This window comes from Triturus cristatus, chromosome 6, assembly GCF_964204655.1.
Source record: "Triturus cristatus chromosome 6, aTriCri1.1, whole genome shotgun sequence".
Lineage (NCBI taxonomy): Eukaryota > Metazoa > Chordata > Amphibia > Caudata > Salamandridae > Triturus > Triturus cristatus.
In genome coordinates this window covers 1,426,889,828-1,426,909,013 of record NC_140589.1, presented here as the reverse complement: position 1 = coordinate 1,426,909,013, position 19,186 = coordinate 1,426,889,828, and the positions used below count along the sequence as shown (strand labels likewise).

The following is a 19,186-nucleotide window of genomic DNA, read 5'->3' as shown; positions in this document are numbered from 1 at the left end:
GAAAGGTTTGATGAGAGTTTGAGTGTGTGCACCTCTTTACATAATGTTGGTGGTTGCAGTCACCAAGAAACTAATGTTTCTTAGGGTCAATTATCCCCGAAGGAAAGCAGTTTCCAGATATCTTTTTGAAGAAAGTCTTTATTAATTACATAGTATATTCTTCATGTGTAGTTTTTGTAATTACGCTCTGGAGGTGAAATAGCCAGACAGCCGACACGTGTTTCACCCTTTGGTCAGTATGACCTGGGCTTACTCAAGGCTTTCATAGTTGTACATAAAGTCAATTATAATCTCATATGATAGAGTGCATAGGTCTTCAAAGCAATGAAACAGATAGATATTGTTTTTCAGACAGTGGAGTATACAAGTCCCGGGTCAATCCCACATGATGGTTTGCAAGATGGAAAGGTGAAGTTTAGTATACCTGAACTCCGGTTTGGCAGCATAGAAAATGGAGCGAAAAACTTCACAATACATGAGATTGCATATTTAAGCAAAGCTTGGTTTTCAATCGCCCCAATCCATAAGAGAAAACACGAAGTGTGTCCTGTTGAGGATTCAGGCACTTAATCAGTCTAGATGGAATTTATATAAGGTCCATCCACAGTGTGGCCTTCCTTCTTCATTTTGTCTTTTCGAAATAAGTAGGATGATCAATGGTCTAATGTATCAGGACACAAAACTCTCCATGCTTGCCCATTTCTAAGAGGAATTATCCTCTAGAAGTTTTTCGAGCCTAATGCCCTATTTGAAATATGGTCAATTTTTTTTGGAACCAGAGGCAACGTCAATAAACACACAGAGAACCCCCACTCTTTTCATCGTATAGATGACAAAGATACCTCCAAAATATACTTTGGTCCTGAAGAAGGAGACGCGAAAATCGCACATAGTCTCCGAAACGTACGTAGACCAAGAGTACCAACCATACATCTGGGAGATCCATAGAAGAATCCAACGTCAACGTCCTGACTATACAATCATAGGACTTTGTAAGAACTATTTAAAATCCAATTTTTTGGATTGCAATATAGTAGGATTTCATACCAGAGTTGGTTTATGTTTTTACCCAAAAAATACTTAAATTTCTTTTGTTCTCTTTTTTTCCTTTTTCCTGTGTAGAATATCTGATGGTACGTAAGAGTGATTGATAGGTGAGAATGCGATGGTCTTTTGGAAACGATCAGTTTGGGGGTTCCTTGTATGGGGGGTTCCTTGTATGAGCTTTTTAAACTGTTTTGCCTTTCAAATTTGTTCATGTAAATCAATCAGTGAAGAAACATCTGTGTAGTAATGTTTGAACTGTATGCAAATTACACACTAAAAGAACATATATGAATGTTTTATTATCTATAAAAAAAAGAAAATAATAAAAAGAATGAAAATGTTTTTGAAATAACACTGTTTCCTGGGGTTTTTGTAAAGAATAAGTGATTAACACAATATAAAAAAGATAGGTCAGATAAGAGGTCTCTCTCTTTAATCTGTCTTTCTCCCCTCCTCTTGGACCTAAAAGTACCCAGGGGAAACTTTTGCACACACAATAGTATACCTGAACTCACAATGTAATAACACATCTTTTTATGTAGGTGGTTTTCGCATTGTGTGTTCAGAAGCCACTCTTTTGAAAGTGGCTGTGTGTTTGTGCTCTGACATTTCTGTGTGTCTCTGCCTGGATGTGGATTGACTGTCTGGATTTGAAAGCGATAGGATCTGGGGAGTGTCTTGACCCAGGGGAGGAGGAGGTGAGACAGCAACAGGCTGACCTGCACCTGGAGTGTAGGGGAGGAAAAGCACCTAGGGGTGAAGAGGCCTGGGCTGCTGCTATAAAACAATTGTCCCATCTCCTGCTGAGTGATTGAGAATCCAGACCCCCACTAATCAAAGAAGAAGGTGTCACTGGCAGGAAGGCCCCCAGAACTGGTTTGAGCAGGGGTCAGTGCCCCCTGAGGCACAAAGACTTCAAAGCCATTGAGGGGTATAACGAAGAGAACTGAAGCCCCTGAACTTTGGAGAATGGCTTGATCAAGTGTGAACAAGACTGAAGCTACTTCGTGGTCAAGAGGACCTTTGCCAATGAAGAAACAACTGAAGAGACTGATGGATAGGACTGCTCTTGCTGTGTGATCTGGCGCTGGCCTGCAGTTTGCTGTTTCAACCAAGGAAAGGCTAAAGGGACTTTGCTGTGTGCTGTGTCTCCCTGCTTGAAGGACTTTGTGGTGTGCTGTGTCCTGAAGTAACTATACCAAAGGGCCTGAGGTGATCTGGATCCCTGTGCGGAAACACAGGAACATAAAAGTTTTCAGGAGAGTGTCAGTGGCGCTGGGTAAGCACCTGTTGTAGTCGGAGACCCTCGTAAGGACTACCTGTGATCGTAGGCGCCTGGCGTCCAAATGAGTCTCAGTGGCACTGTGTGTGCGTGCTTTGTGCAGCCTGAATCTTCAGGAGGATTCGTCTGTGATCAGGGGTACCTGGAGTCCAAGCAAGGATCAGCGACACGGTGTGCGTGTGCTTTGTGCAGCCTGAACCCCTTTGTGAGGATTGTCCAGAGGTATTGTGCACCGGAACCCAAGTGAGTCTCAACGTTATTGTGTGTGGGTGCATTGTGCACCGTGAGAACTTTGTGAGGATTTTCCATGTTATCGTGTGGACTGGAGTAAAGTGAGTCTCAGCGATGCTGTGTGTGTGATCTTCGTGCAGCCGGAGACATGTGTGTGGAGTGCCCAGTGATCATGCACCCAGAGTGAAGGAAGATTCACGACGCTGTGTGCATGTGTTTTGTGGTAGCCTGAGATCTTCGTAAGTGAAGTGGCCTGGACCGGCAGTCCCGGAGGAGCTGAGTTGCCAGCCCGAGCAGCCATTGCCACTTCACAAAGCTGCATTGGAGGCCGAGCTGCTGACTGAGGAGAGGAGAGTGAGTTCACGCCCCCCAGGTAATATGTGTCGACTCCTAGGGCAGAGCGCGGGCTCGGAGGGTGACACTCTCAGCATCTCTACCGTGTTGGCAGCGCGAGTCTCTGCTTCGGCTCGTGTCGTGGCCCGTATCGCCAAGGAGTGGTGGTACAGGGGCCGGAGTGCGGAGCTGCACTTTGGGATTACATTGTCCTGTGTGAGGGGCAGCATTGAGAGGCAGAGAGACCGCCTAAGGTCCGGTGATCAGGGCCTGAGTGTATTACGCATTATTCCATTTCTGAAGAACGGAGTACCTGACTTTCGTATTACACATTGCATCATTTCTGTATAACGGAGTACCTGATTAGAGTATTACTCATTGCATTATTCCTGCATACCAAACTACCTGATTAGTGTATGACGCATGGCCTTTTTATCTGTATAACAAACTACCTGATTGTCATATGACGCATTGCATTGTTTCTGAATAACGGTCTACCTGATTAGCGTATTGCGCATTCCATTTCTCCTGCATAACGAATTACCTGATTAGTGTATATGCATTGCCTTATTTTTTGCAGAATTACATATCCGGTGGTGGTATCACGCATGGCATTATTTGATCTTGCAAAGTACCTGATTGTTACGTTACGCATGACAGTATAATTACATTGCACAAGTATCTGATTCTGGCATTACGACTGTATGATATGATTTTAGGAGTACAGGAGAATGTTTAGAAGTGCTCATTGATATCGCCAGAACTTACAAGGGTTGGCTGGCCTTACAACTGACCAGTAGAAATATTACACAACCTCATATGTTGGTTTTATATTGTGTGGTCTGATCGTATATCTTTTTACATAAAGTTTATACTCGTGTTTACAAAACTCGTGTGGAGTCTATTTGTGGTTTCGTCATTGGTTTATTGTGAGCGTGATTGTGAATACTTTACACATTTGCGTGGAAGATAAGCCTGGCTGCTCGTGCCAAGCCACCGAGGGGGAGAGCGGGGCTATCTAAAAAGGTGACCCTCCTTTCCCTGATGATGGAACGCGGATCTTTACTTGGCCTAAGGTACCTACGTCAGCCAACGGGGGATCCCGGGTCTAGCAATCAACATCCCAATCATCGGATTGGAACCCCGGTACTACAACATCACCTAAAGAAATTTTGAACACATATGGAATCTGCAGGGTCTTCGTAGGACAAACCATATCAAACAGAAATGTATCCCAAACAATTCTGTCAGTCACTGGAACAGCTGAATTGTTGACTAGGGACAGGTCTCTTTTCATTCTATGTGAGGAGGAATGTGGAGCCAGTTCTGTAGCAGAACGTTCCGGAAGGTGATGGCTGTTGATCAGAAGGAAAAAAACTGTCACAAATCAAATCCACATGAATAAAAGAACCAAAGAGAATACGATCCAAATATATCTCCAAGGAGGAACTCGATAAGTGCGTTTAAACCAGGAGATAAAAACACAAATCAGCGCTGGAGGTAGATGAAGAATCTTAAGACCCTGAAGAACTGTCAGACGAGAAATGGTCTTGATCCTTATAGTACCTGGAGGAACTTAAATGGAAAAGAGGAGGTTACGATTCAGCATTTAGATTTGAAAACTGTATCTCACAAGGGATATCTAACGGCGGATCAGTATAAACAACATCCATTGTTGGAGATGGAGAAGTAGTAACAGGTAGCAAGTAAACAGAAGTTTCCGCCTCCACCCCCGGAAGCCGGGGAGAAGCAGTAACGGTGTTGCTTATGGGCTGCAAAGGAAAGTCTTGCGAGTGACCACTCCTGGGCATACTATAGAGAATTGGTCAAACGGTGTAGCTTGATATTTTCAATGGAGACAAAGAGATTTTTTTATGTACTGGAAGTGGTGCCACAATCACAGTTTGTGTATCCTGGATACCAAGGACTGGAACAGGAGCATGGTACGTTGGGCTGAATTCCTTCTTGAAGGCCACCTTTTCACAAACAAGGTCTCCAGCCTTGGGAAGCCAACCAGGAATTTAAGTATCAGTACTCAATGAAAGAGCTGGAGGCAAATAACTTTCGTAGATCCTGCAAGACAGTACAGTGATTAAGTATATCAAAGGTTGCAGCTGCCACCATAACGTCTGGACCATCAAGTTCTGGAGCACACATCTTGATGCCAAAGAGCATTTTGTACAGAGTCCACCCACCCAGAGATCTTTTAGGGAAATCATTTAATGCTCGTTGAACCCCATAGAGATGATTCAACCTACCACACCCGTACCTAATACTCTAGCCATCAAGGATTGCTTTAAGTCACAGTTCATTATGTCCACAACAGAATTGCCCTCAGGCCTATGAGGGACAGAAAAAGACACCTGCACACCCATGGACTCCTTTGAATCCCATTGAATCCTGGCAAGCCTTAGAGGCATAAGCCAGGCCTTGGTCTGAGTGGAATGTGCGACAAGCATAAGTCTCGACAAAGACTTGCAAATCTTTAATAACAGTTCAAGCATCAGCCAAGTGCTGTGGCCAAACCCATAGGAACCTGGAGCAAGAATTAACTGCAACTAAAAAAAACTTGAATGCAGTATCGGAAATTAAAGGACCGCAATGATCTAGATAAACGCAGCCAAAAGGCTGATTTGAAATAAACAAATCCATCTGTGGTAGTTTAGACACAGTGGTACGTTTAATTTGTTGGCAAATGTCACAACCCAAGACATGTTTTCTGGTTTGTTGGTACAAATCCTGCCACCAATACCGTTGTTCTAAAAGGGAAATGGTGGCAGCCACTCCCCCAAGTGCAGAAGTGATACACCCTCAGGCGCGTCAACTATTGAAGAATGTCTGCGGTCAAGATTGGGCATCATGCGGTCTCCAACTGCTGGTATAGTCCCAAATGGAACCTGTTGTTCATTTAGGTAATATAATATTTGGAAGGAAAACCTTGAGGTAAAACAGTGATGGCTTGGAAAGCAGTGACGACAACCATGATGAAATTATAGAGATGCTTGCTGACTTCGATCCGAGAAGAACCTTCCAGCCTCTGCTAAATTCTCCTGCTTGAGTGCTAAGACTTTATGCCTATGCATTCCTATTCTCTCATCAGAAACTTTCAGAAGCTGGCACCTTACTTTACTTTGCTTCAAATAAATGCCCTTTATGCCCAATCCTCATTAATTTAGATTAGGGTTTTTCCTTTATGAAACACACTTGCTGCTTATTCTGCATTCTTTTTGTAATTCTTACCAATGTTCTATTATATCTTGTTTTGAAATATTGACTTTTAGATTATTTGAATCTGTAATAATGACGACTAAAATTTAAATACTTACCGAACTAATGATTGATTTCTGGGGAAATCCTAGAGGTGGTGACAGGGTACTCTCTTTACGACAACGGGAGTCTAGATATATCATAGATTTTCAGACAAAAACTCCGGGGGGGCTAAACATGGGTGAAGAGTTATCCATTCACCTCAAAGAGAGTTCATAAACAATGTTCATCTTTGTAACATCAGGTATAGGGCCTTATCCCATGTGATGTATATACTAGTATGTATGACCGTAACCAGCCTTATGTCTCCTTTTCTCTTAGAGGTTGTTTTGTCTTTTCAGTACTTGTCTTATGTTGTTACTTTATACATACAACCTTCTTGCTTCTTCTACTCCCTGTTCGGATGTGCAACATATGCAATTCGTTTATAACATTTCGTACTTTAACTATCTTATGTATTATTCTTCTTTACTTTTTTCACAGGAGAAAAGGAAGGGGCCCAATTTCACGTATTCACCAGCACGGGCAACCTACCCTTTTCATCCGGTATGACAACACGCTTGGCACATCTTTATTTCATGCTGCCACCAGCCATGAACACTGATATTTACACGTTCCAGGTTAGCCAGGTAGTTCTATGTTGTGGAACATCTATCTGACAAGTATGTCCTTCTCTCCTTTATAATTTGTGCTCTAAAGACCTTCTTTTGTTATCCTTCTAGCATGGACTGGTCCTGTTACACTAGCACACACTATGTGTCTACTTTCGCTCAGCTATGCACTTGAGCCAAAAAGTCATGGATTGTATTTGATATCTACACATATCTTCTGTCATATTCGGCCACGTACATTTACCTAATCTGGTTGAATTGGTACAATTGTGTACCTATTTCGTTATCTTGCTGAACTATGTACAGAGGTTATGTTTATTAACTGAGGCACACTATGTGATCACCACGTCCAGCCATGCATATCTACCTGGGTTTCATTAGTCGAAGGTAAATGCTTCCAGCATAAGTGTTTATTCAATGTACATATATGGATGTCTAATTTGGTTTTCCTTCCCCAGACAACACACAATTGGTTTGTACTCTGCGTAATAGCACATTTTTGAATACATCTTAACCGTATGCCAGGGGATGGTTTTGTTTCCTTATGTATAGAAGGGTATTTTACCCATTCAATAATGGCCGCCGTGCTTGTATTCTACACAGTGCTAACTGTCCTATGTTTATTTCTCATTTGGATCGTGTTAAACTTTATCAGTGTGCGATACTGACAGCACCTCACACGTGAACAAGGCTTCTGCCGAAACGCGTCGTGTGCATTAAACTGGTTATTGGGACGCTTGTGTTTGCCTTTCCTTCCTGAGAGCGTATTTACGATACTTTCGTACACTTTGGATTGATATATATATATATATATATATATATATATATATATAGTAAAAAGGAAGGTTTAGGCCTGGCAAAAGGTTTATTTTGCCAGGTCAAAATAGCAGTCTAAAACTGCACACACAGACTGCAATGGAAGGCCTGAGACATGTTTTTAAAGGCCTACATGAGTGAGGGACACAATAGGTACTGCAGGCCCGCTAGTAGCACTTCACTTACAGGCCCCCAGTACATGTAGTGTCACCTTACTAGGGATGTACAAGTAAATTAAATGTGCCAATTGGGTTGAGCCAATTTTACCATGTTTAAAGGAGAGAGCACAAGCACTATAGCACTGGTTAATAGTGATGAAGCGTGCATTGTCCTAAGGCCAACAAAACCAAATTCAGCAAAACAGGAGTGAAGGCAAAATGTTTGGGGGATGACCACCCAAGGGTTTACAGTCTAACACCAATCCTCTCAATCTCTCACCATTCATGCATCCTATTCACTTAACTACAGCACATAGCAGTCAATCGTTTGCTTCGAAGAAACTTAATTCTTGATATTCTAGGCTTGACAACTGACAAAAGACTGACCCTCCAATCCATCCTGACACAACCCCTGGGGTTCCAGGGTCACAAGTACATGGGTTCTGACAGCACTTGTCCTTTTTGAGCTACAGCCCCCAACAATTACAAGACGCCACATAGAGTTTTTAATGTTTTTCAACACTCGTTTGCATCATCCCTGTCAGAAAGTGGGTTATTAATGTGGGAACGGGGTCCTTTCATCAGATTAATAAACGCATCCTTGATAAACTAAAAACCGTTTCAAGAAAATCTCTGCTTAATCCTTGGTACCTGTAGCACAAGAAGTAGATAATTCAACAGAGAAATGTGTATTTATCTCAAGAAACTTCAACTATTTTAAAGTTCAGAAAACAGCACAATACATTTCCAAACCAATTTTGAAAAATATAGAAAAATGTAATAAGCAAAAAGATTCCAAAATGAGCAAAATCTTAAAATGGGATTTAGAGATATGAGTTAAAGTTTTAAGGCATAAAGTTTCTTGAAAAAGTAATGCACCAATGTAAAATATCAGTCTATGCTTTACCCAGACCTTGGCACAATTTCAGGCCAACTGCAATTGACTGGAGGTAGTCTACATCAAGAGGGTCACACTGATAAAAGATACAAGTTTTTACCTTGGGACTTAGTCTAACTTTTGGAACTCTAAGTCTTCCAGTGGCGCAAGGTCCGAAGCTGAAGTTGGTGCAGGTCCCTCAATATCAGGCAGGTCATTATCAATCTTGCGGTTGAGTGCCAGGGCAGGTTTCTGTTCCCATTCCGGCCGTGTTCCCTCCTGCTGGACTTGGAGCCAGAACATCTGGGAGAGCCCTGGGAATGTACTGTAACAGTTCCTGCCAGCCCCATCTTGCATCTCCAAGTGAAATAAAGATTTGTTAAGGCTGCCCTTTGTTCTCACAGATGTTCATCTCCCACTCCCAGATGGTAAACTAACCACTTGTTGACAACACCCCTAATCCCTGGTCCAAAGGCCAAAGCATTGTCTTCTAAGAGCAGAGTTTGTTAACATTCAGCCAAGGATATGTAGTGACCCTCTAGTTTTCTGTTTTAGGGCTGATAAACTGGCTTTATACCATTTTAAACCCAGGCAGCACAAAGTGCCTTCCTTAAAGTTACTTTTCCATTAAAGTGATAACAATCTTCTTTCACTACTGAAATAGAGTTAAATGCAAATTTATAAAATAATGCTTTTATTTATAGTTAGACATCTTCGTGAACTATGCAGCTTTACCAACACATTGGAAAAAGCTTTTGGATAATTGTTTGCAAGCTATTTTAATATGTAGCATTTTTATATATTAGAAATCCAGCCATCGGTGCTTACTGGGCAGCTTTTGGGGGTGACTTAGCCAATATATAATAAACATTTGCAATGCAATAGGTCTCACATTTGTGGGAGTTTGAGCTGTTGGCATTGTAAATGACAATGACTTTTATTTATGTCTTTTGAAAACCTGCAAGCGGTGCATAAACACACACTTTGTACTTTTAGTTCTTGCTTGAGAAGCAAGGCTGGCTGTAAACGAGGTGCAGTTACTGCCAGCCTTGCTTCTCAAGCAAGGACTATTAGTACAACGTGCATATTTACGTCCCGCTTGCAGGTTTTCAAAACACATAAATAAAAGTTATTGTCATTTAAAATGCCAATAGCTCAAACTCTCGCAAATGTGAGACCTCATGCATTGCAAATGCTTGTTTCTTTTCCACTGCACATAGTGGGCAGGCCCTGGCCCTCTTAGAGCAGAAGCTACTATTCACTGTCACGCAGATCTCGAGGCCCAAGAGGAACATGTGTGATATTTGTGGTCTGTGGACTAAAAGCTAATGTGTGAAGAGAAAGCTCTATACCTCAAAGTCACAGAAATCACTACAGACCACTGAGACTGTCCTGGAATAAGACTGTGCCCTTGGGCGCGAGATGTGCATTTTATGTGGCAGGTTAGGGTTGTGACGCTTTCTATAGAATTGACTAAAGTCCATCATTAATAAATTAATGTCTAATGTCAATGTCAGGCCGACATTGTGTTTCCTTAACCCCTTCGCCGCGGCGGGAATTCCGCCGTGGCGCTGGGAGGTGCGGGGGGGCAGCGCGGTGGCGCTGTGCTCATGATGGAGCCGCTCCGCCCAGTTGCGTTGTCCCCCTGCACAGGCGGGGAAACAGCGCCGCGTGGGCGGAGCGGCCGCCAACGGGCGTGGCATGACGGAACCGTTCCGTCATGAGCACACGGCAACCGTCATGAGCGGGGAAGGGGTTAAGCTGCTGTATCATAAGGAGCTCCACGCCCGTCAGTCAGCTGTCTTTAGTTAATGATGAGGATATAATTCCTAATTTCTAAGATTCCTTCTAAGGGGAACCAGGTCTAAATGTGTGATTCTTTGGACATGACTCACACTGGCAGCATAAGTTAAAACTTACCAGGCCCATTTGTTTGCAGAAGATAGGTGCCCAAAAGTATCCCTTCTGTAAGAAAGCTAATAAAGCAAGCAGGTTTGGATCCTAGATTAAAAACAATGAGTCATGCCTGGATATAGTGCCTGGGCAGCGTCCCCACTGAAGCCTGTATCTCCCAGCGGCGCACTATGCAAACACACACCGAGGGAGGAGACAGGGACGGTATTTGCGATTAATAAAAGTATGCGTAAAGTGCCACGAGGGAGAGAACAGTCAGAGTATGAGGCACCAAAATAAAAGTATCCTTTTGGACTGCAGGGGCTGAACACAAACACATATAAATGTATGCAGTCGTGTCAACTGTCCCCGATAACAAATGTACCTGCTATTAAAACAAAGGCTGAAGGTTAGAAAAGCCCCACAGGAGCAGTAAAGGCGCTTGTTAATAGTTCAAAAGTGGGTGTTTACAAATATCACGTTTTCGGAACCTTGAAATAAACACGCCTAGGGTTTAAAGATATACTAAAGCATGTATACTTCACTTGTTTTCCTAATAACAGAAACTATAACATCTTTTTTTTAAATTTATGTTTCCAAAACAGCAGTTTATATAGCTTAAGGAACAAATTGTTCAAGATGGTAAAACAAAGGCTGCATTTTCTAAATATCCTTTGGGGGCAGCAATAGCTTTTACTGCTAAAAACAAACGCTGCATACTATAAATGTCCCGCGCAAGCAACAATAACCAAGATAGAACAAGATACTATAAATACGTCCTTCAACTCTAAATAATGATTACAGATAGCATATGCTGCGTACATTTTTCTTTCAGACACATTTTAATTTTTGTCTTCCTTCTTTATAAGGAGCAGGTCAGTGTATGCCCGTGGTCGCCATCTGGATTTCCCAGGAGCTGCGGTGAGTGTTGCGTTGCCACTCCCCCCCTCCACTTTCTAGGATGCTGGGTCGTGTGACCAGCTTCGGCTGGGGCAGCGGCTCGCAAGTGGGGGGGAGACAAGCTTCAGCGTACCGGGTGCGCTACCGCTGTAAGGCCAGGACTGTGTTGACCAGGGGAGTACGCAGAGCTGGAGGCTTAGGCCACCCAGCTTGGGAGTGTCAACCTGCTGAGAGCCCTCGGGGTACTGCGGGGCTTTGTGGTTTTGCTGGGGTGACTAGCTGGAATGGGGTGGAGTTTGGGTCTGCGTGCCTCACGTGTTCTAGACGCGTGGCATTGGGCTTGTGAATGCGGCAATGCAGACAGCGACGGGGGGCGGACCTGCCCACGGGTGTATAGGGTGGTTGCAGGCTAATTATTGGAGGGGGGAGGTGCGCCGGGTTTGAGTCCCAGGTCGCTGTTCTCCACCGCATGATCTATGGCTCCCCACGCTACCCGGTGGTGGCGTGAGGGATGGGCGGTCAGCGAATAACATGCCTCTCACCTCCCACTGTTTCCTAGGCAAGATGCTTTGTCCCATGGGGTCATGGCCCTCCCCCTCCCGGGGACGAGGTAGTAGCGCCAGGAGTGGTTCGAGTATTACTCATTGTCCATCAATTGAGCTGTTTGCTAGAGCAAAGAGCGAACATGGTTGAGCGCCGAAAAGTGAGGCTCCGCTCTCGGGATGCTTCTTGCCGGTCCCAGTATGCGGGTAGATAGTCTTCTGTACAATGCGCCCACATTGTGGTCATTTGCACATCACTGCGGGGCTCTGGAGGACGATAGCAATCACGCTTTGTGGGTAATGCCCCCTCCCTGGTGGGGGCAGAGGGTGCTGCGGACCGGGTGGGTGCGGTGTCCCTACGCGTGTGTGGTTATGCAGGGGTGTGAACCGGGGGTCCAGGGTTTGATCCTCAGCGCGGGGCTGGAGGCGCATCTTAGGGGGTGCAATACATGGTGTGTATGTGGCGTAGCGGGTTGCGTGCACCCCTTCCACCCCGGTAGGCCGCTGGTGTGAATGGCTCACCCCTGGGGTGTTTGAGCAGGACCCTGCCATGGGCCGCATGGAAGGAGGTGCTGGTGTTTGAGACTTTGTTCCCCAGGATATCTTATGCGTGTGGAGCAGACTCTGCTATTGAATTATTCCGGAGTGTCTCAATGATGGGGGAAGGGCCTGCAGTAACTTGAACCAGGCCAGGTAAAACAGGACGAAACTTGTGCCTTGTGCCTCTGGCATGCCAGAACTTGGGGTTTCGGTCACGTGGCAGCTTGCCTCCTGCCTCCTACCTGCTGTGCCCCCTATCACTTATTTGGACTGTGTGTAACAGTTGACTGTAGAGCAGTACTTATGCACCTGTGATTAGTTCATGTCTGTGTGCAGAGTGAGCCGTGTTTACATGTATTACCTGCAGTGTAAACTACAGATGGGCGCTGCATTCTCTGCAGTGTGCAAATGCAGTGTCACAACACCCTGTAGTTCTCTCAAGGTACACCCTAGCTGGCCCGGCAGCGCACCTCACTGTGCTCCTTAAATTCACTTGAGACAAAGTCTGTATTGTTGGCAGCCTGGGCAAAGGACATGGGACAGGATGTAGCCTTACGGCTAGAGCTGCCGACTTGGGAGCTAGGGAACCAGGTACGAGGCCCAGCGGTGGGCCAGCATCCGGTGTTTCTGGGCAAATCACTGAATCTCCCCGTGTCCACCAATAAATGAACGTGTCCTTGTGCAACATAACTGGTGCTTGTGCTAAGCGCTCCAATACCTTCGGGGATCGTCGTCTCCTCCACCACCTCGTATACATGCAGCATTGGATGCGCACTGGTTATTTAGAAGCGCCTCAGACCTCTTCAAGGACGCCCCCAGGTGCCCTAGAGTAGGCCCTTCCTTCCAGTGTGGTCCAGGCAGGCTGGGTTAGCAGCTTCCTGGGGCCCGGTGTTGGGGCTGGGGTAGGATGTGGTCATGACAAATATGGGGTGCCGGGTTTGCCCGGGTGACCTCTTCTCACCAGGTAACTAGACTCTGTTTCCGTTTCGCCCCCTTTTGTTGACTGCCTTAGGCCATTCTGGGTGTGGAAGTCTTGTGTTGCTTCCCTTGAACTCATTAGACTGTGAGAGCTGATCACAGTGATTTGTGGGTGAAAGGTTCAGGAATGGGGTCAGTGTCGGTAATAGCCTGGAATGAGGCGGCCACTCTGCTGTCTACGAGTGCGCTTCAAAGGAGCACGCTGGGAGAGGCTCTTAAACGTGTCCTGGGTCTGTCGTTTAAATGGAGGCCTTACCCAGGGGACTGCAACCCTGAGGTGCCGCTCTAGCCTCGATGCACTTTCACTGCAGCTTATAACCGGTGTTTATGACGGAAGATGAGTAATCAGAGGTTGGAAATTCACGGCTCCACTGAGCGCACTCCCCTGCTGTGCAGTGGAGCGAGGACCGGGGCAGAAGGGAGAAGCGACCTGGAATGGCGGAGAATCTAGGAATAGATCCACCACAGGGCCGGACGGATCCAGGTGTGGCCATCTCAGCCTTCCATCTTTTGGTGGCTGATGAAATAAGCATTATTTTGTAGGTCACAAAACTTCATGCAACAAATGCTTCAGTGATGCGGTTTGCGGTGACTCTCTGTAAGCCGTCCTTATTAGTGTTGTTAAATGAGTCTGGAGGTGAGCTTAGTCCCCCCCCTCTTTTTCTTGATGTTGTCATGGTGCGGTTGCCTTTGTTTCACTGTGCGGTTTGAGTGTTTGCGACAGGAGAGGCCAAGTAAGAAGTCTTGGGAGAGGCCTGTTCAGCACCGGTGCTGGAAATATGCCCCGCTGCCAATAGCTCAAACTCTCGCAAATGTGGGACCTCATGCATTGCAAATGCTTGTTTCTTTTCCACTGCACATAGTAGGCAGGCCCTGGCCCTCTTAGAGCAGAAGGTACTATTCACTGTCACGCAGATCTCGAGGCCCAAGAGGAACATGTGTGATATTTGTGGGCTGTGGACCAAGAGCTAATGTGTGAAGAGGAAGCTCTATATCTCAAAGTCACAGAAATCTCTACAAACCACTGAGACTGTCCTGTAATAAGGCTGTGCCCTTGGGCATGAGATGTGCATTTTATGTGGCAGGTTAGGGTTGTGACGCTTTCTATAGAATTGACCAAAGTCCATCATTAATAAATTAATGTCTAATGTCAATGTCAGGCCGACATTGTGTTTCCTTAAGCTGCTGTATCATAAGGAGCTCCACGCCCGTCAGTCAGCTGTCTTTAGTTAATGATGAGGATATAATTCCTAATTTCTAAGATTCCTTCTAAGGGGAACCAGGTCTAAATGTGTGATTCTTCTGACATGACTCACACTGGCAGCATAAATTAAAACTTACCAGGCCCATTTGTTTGCAGAAGATAGGTGCCCAAAAGTATCCCTTCTGTAAGAAAGCTAATAAAGAAAGCAGGATGGGATCCTAGATTAAAAAGAATGAGTCATGCCTGGATATAGTGCCTGGGCAGCGTCCCCACTGAAGCCTGTATCTCCACTATGCAAACACACACCGAGGGAGGAGACAGGGACGGTATTTGCGATTAATAAAAGTATGTGTAAAGTGCCACGAGGGAGAGAACAGTCAGTCTATGAGGCACCAAAATAAAAGTATCCTTTTGGACTGCAGGGGCTGAACACAAACACATATAAATGTATGCAGTCGTGTCAACTGTCCCCGATAACAAATTTACCTGCTATTAAAACAAAGGCTGAAGGTTAGAAAGGCCCCACAGGAGCAGTAAAGGCGCTTGTTAATAGTTCAAAAGTGGGTGTTTGCAAATATCACGTTTTCGGAACCTTGAAAGAAAAACGCCTAGGGTTTAAAGATATACTAAAGCATGTATACTTCACTTGTTTTCCTAATAACAGAAACTATAACATCTTTTTTTTTAAATTTATGTTTCCAAAACAGCAGTTTATATAGCTTAAGGAACAAATTGTTCAAGATGGTAAAACAAAGACTGCATTTTCTAAATATCCTTTGGGGGCAGCAATAACTTTTACTGCTAAAAACAAACGCTGCATACTATAAATGTCCCGCGCAAGCAACAATAACCAAGATAGAACAAGATACTATAAATACGTCCTTCAACTCTAAATAATGATTACAGTTAGCATATGCTGCGTACATTTTTCTTTCAGACACATTTTAATTTTTGTCTTCCTCCTTTATAAGGAGCAGGTCAGTGTATGTTTGTTTTTATCTTAACAAAGGATGGAATAACATAATTGCAGGTGATGGGAGTGTCTTGCAGAACGGTGCGGAAAGGCGGATGTCAGTAGATACACACTATGCGGCTGCCTGAGGCCCCCGCAGGGGGCCACTAAAGAGGGCGGCGCTCTAGTGCCATCGGGGCACCATCCCACCCCCTTATTGGTGCGGGGACTCATTGAGGGGTCCCCCCCACCAGCCTGGCCTGCGGCGTGCAAGGCGTGCATCACTTCCGGTGCGCGAGGATCAGGGGAGGGGTATATAGGCCTCCCCCTCCATTTGGGCTTCCTCTTTTGCGCGCCAGACACGCCGTCGTGTGTTTGCCTGTGGTCGCCGTCCGGATTTCCCAGGAGCTGCATTTAGTGCAGTGAGTGTTGCGTTGCCACTCCCCCCCCTCTCCACTTTCTAGGATGCTGGGTCGTGTGACTGGCTTCGGCTTAACAAAGGATGGAATAACATAATTGCAGGTGATGGGAGTATCTTGCAGAATGGTGCGGAAAGGCGGTTGTCAGTAAATAAGCACTATGCGGCTGCCTGAGACCCCCGCAGGGGGCCACTAAAGAGGGCGGCTCTCTAGTGCCATCGGGGCACCATTCCACCCCCTTATTGGTGCGGGGACTCAGGGAGGTGCCCCCCCCCCCAGCCTGGCCTGCGGCGCGCGTCACTTCCGGTGCGCGAGGATCAGGGGAGGGGTATATAGGCCTCCCCCTCCATTTGGACTTCCTCTTTTGCGCGCCAGACACACCGGTGTGTGTTTGCCCGTGGTCGCCATCTGGATTTCCCAGGAGCTGCGGTGAGTGTTGCGTTGCCACTCCCCCCCCTCTCCACTTTCTAGGATGCTGGGTCGTGTGACCGGCTTCGGCTGGGGCAGCGGCTCGCAAGTGGGGGGGGGGGAGGCAAGCTTCAGGGTACCGGGGGCACTACTGCTGTAAGGCCAGGACTGTGTTGACCGGGGGAGGACGCAGAGCTGGAGGCTTAGGCCTCCCAGCTTGGGAGCGTCGACCTGCAGGGAGCGCTGGGGGTGCTGTGGGGTGCTGTGGTGTGGTTTTGCCGGGGTGACCAACTGGGATGGGGTGGTGGTTCCTGCCTTGAGCGGGTAAAGCGCCTTGCATAGTGGGTGCCCCACTTCCCGCTTACATGCCATACGCCCGCACAGGCCTTCCTCCTTCCGGGGGCCCACACTGGTGTTCCACCTGCGGGGTAGATAGATCCCCATGGGACGGTGTTCCTCAGGCATGGCAGTGCATGGAGCTGACCATGCTGCATGGGCCCGGTTGTAATTGTGGGCCGCTGGGTGGACCACTCAGGACCTGGGCCTCGGGGCATTCTCACTGAGGGGGGCAGCATGCCCTCTTTAGTAACACCGATTATCGCCCACCCGCCCCGGCAGGGTCTGTGGCGCACTGAGCCCGGACTCAGACTCAAAGAGGCTGTTACCGTGTGAGTGTGGCTGGCATGGCTCAGTGTGTCTGACTTTACCCGCTCTCAGACCCTGTTCACAGGAAGAGCACAACTTTGCGATGTGGGGCGGCTCATCCTTTCTTAAAATGCATCGGTGACTGCGGAGATGCATTTCCCTGTGGAGTTTGGGTCTGCGTGCCTCACGGGTTCTAGACGCATGGCATTGGGCTTGTGAGGGTGGCAATGCAGACAGCGACGGGGGGCGGACCTGCCCACGGGTGTATGGGGTAGTTGCAGGCTCATTATAGGAGGGGGGATGTGCGCCGGGTTTGAGTCCCGGGTCGCGGTTCTCCACCGCATGATCTATGGCCCCCCATGCTACCCGGTGGTGGCGTGAGGGACGGGTGGTTAGCGAATAACATGCCTCTCACCTCCCACTGTTTCCTAGGCAAGATGTTTTGGCCCATGGGGTTATGGCCCTCCCACTCCCGGGGACGAGGTAGTACCGCCAGCAGTGGTTCCAGCATTACTCATTGTCCATCAATTGAGTTGTTTGCTAGAGCAAAGAGCGAACATGGTTGAGCGCCGAAAAGTGAGGCTCCGCTCTCGGGATGCTTCTTGCCGGTCCCAGTATGCGGGTATGTAGTCTTCTGCACAATGCGCCCATATTGTGGTCATTTGCACATCACTGCGGGGGCTCTGGAGGATGATAGCGATCACGCTTTGCGGGTTATGCCCCCTCCCTGGTGGGGGCAGAGGGTGCTGCGGACCAGGAGGTGCGATGTCCCTATGCATGTGTGGTTATGGGGTGTGAACCGGGGGTCCAGGGTTTGATCCTCGCGCGCGGGGCTGAAGGCGCGTCCTAGGGGGTGCAATACATGGTATTGTGTGTATGTGGCGTAGCGGGTTGCGCCCCTTCCGCCCCGGTAGGCCGCTGGTGTGAATGGCTCGCTCCTGGGGTGTTTGAGCAGGACCCTGCCATGGGCCGCATGGGAGGAGGTGCTGGTGTTTGAGGCCTTGTTCCCCAGGATATCTTATGCGTGTCAAGCAGACTCTGCTATTGAATTATTCTGGAGTGTCTCAATGCTGGGGGAAGGGCCTGCAGTTACTTGAACCAGGTCAGGTAAAATAGGACGAAACTTGGGCCTTGTGCCTCTGGCATACCAGAACTTGGGGTTCCGGTCACATGGCAGCTTGCCCCCTGCCTCCTACCTGCTGTGCCCCCTATCACTTATTTGGACTGTGTGTAGCAGTTGACTGTAGAGCAGTACTTATGCACCTGTGATTAGTTCATGTCTGCTTGCAGAGTGAGCCGTGTTTACGTGTATTACCTGCAGTGTAAACTACAGATGGGCGCTGCATTGTCTGCAGTGTGCAAATGCAGTGTCAGAACACCCTGTAGTTCTCTCAAGGTACACCTCAGCTGGCCCGGCAGCGCACCTCACTGTGCTCCTTAAATTCACTTGAGACAAAGTCTGTATTGTTGGCTGCCCAGGCAAAGGCCAGACTAGAGCTGGGGAACCAGGTCCGAGGCCCAGCGGTGGGTGGGTCAGCATCCGGTGTTTCTGGGCAAATCACTGAATCTCCCCGTGTCCACCAATAAATGAACGTGTCCTTGTGTAACATTACTGGTGCTCGTGTTAAGCGCTCCAATACCTTCGGGGATCGTCGTCTCCTCCACCACCTCGTACACATGCAGCATCGGATGCGCACTGGGTATTCTGGAGCGCCTCAGACCTCTTCAAGGACGCCCCCAGGTGCCCTAGAGTAGGCCCTTCCCTCCAGTGTGGTCCAGGCAGGCTGGGTTAGCAGCTTCCTGGGGCCCGGTGTTGGGGCTGGGGAAGGATGTGGTCTCGACAAATATGGGGTGCTGGGTTTGCCCGGGTGACCTCTTCTCACCAAATAACTAAACTCTGTTTCCGTTTCGCCCCCTTTTGTTGATTGCCTTAGGCCAACCTGGGTGTGGAAGTCTTGTATTACATCTCCCTTGAACTCATTAGACTGTGAGAGCCGATCACAGTGATTTGTGGGTGGAAGGTTCAGGAATGGGGTCAGTGTCGGTAATAGCCTGGAATGGGGCGGACACTCTGCTGTCTACG

The 19,186-nt window shown here is 47.2% G+C and overlaps 1 long non-coding RNA gene across 2 annotated transcripts in view; it reads left to right on the top strand.

Annotated features, from left to right (window-relative positions):
• Window positions 1–19,186, top strand: part of LOC146821491 (uncharacterized) — a 126,771-nt gene that overhangs the window by 66,204 nt on the left and 41,381 nt on the right. For both annotated transcript variants that reach the window (XR_014962729.1, XR_014962728.1), the window contains one exon: window positions 6,644–6,822. This is a non-coding gene — a long non-coding RNA (uncharacterized LOC146821491). The remainder of the gene's footprint in view (window positions 1–6,643; window positions 6,823–19,186) is intronic.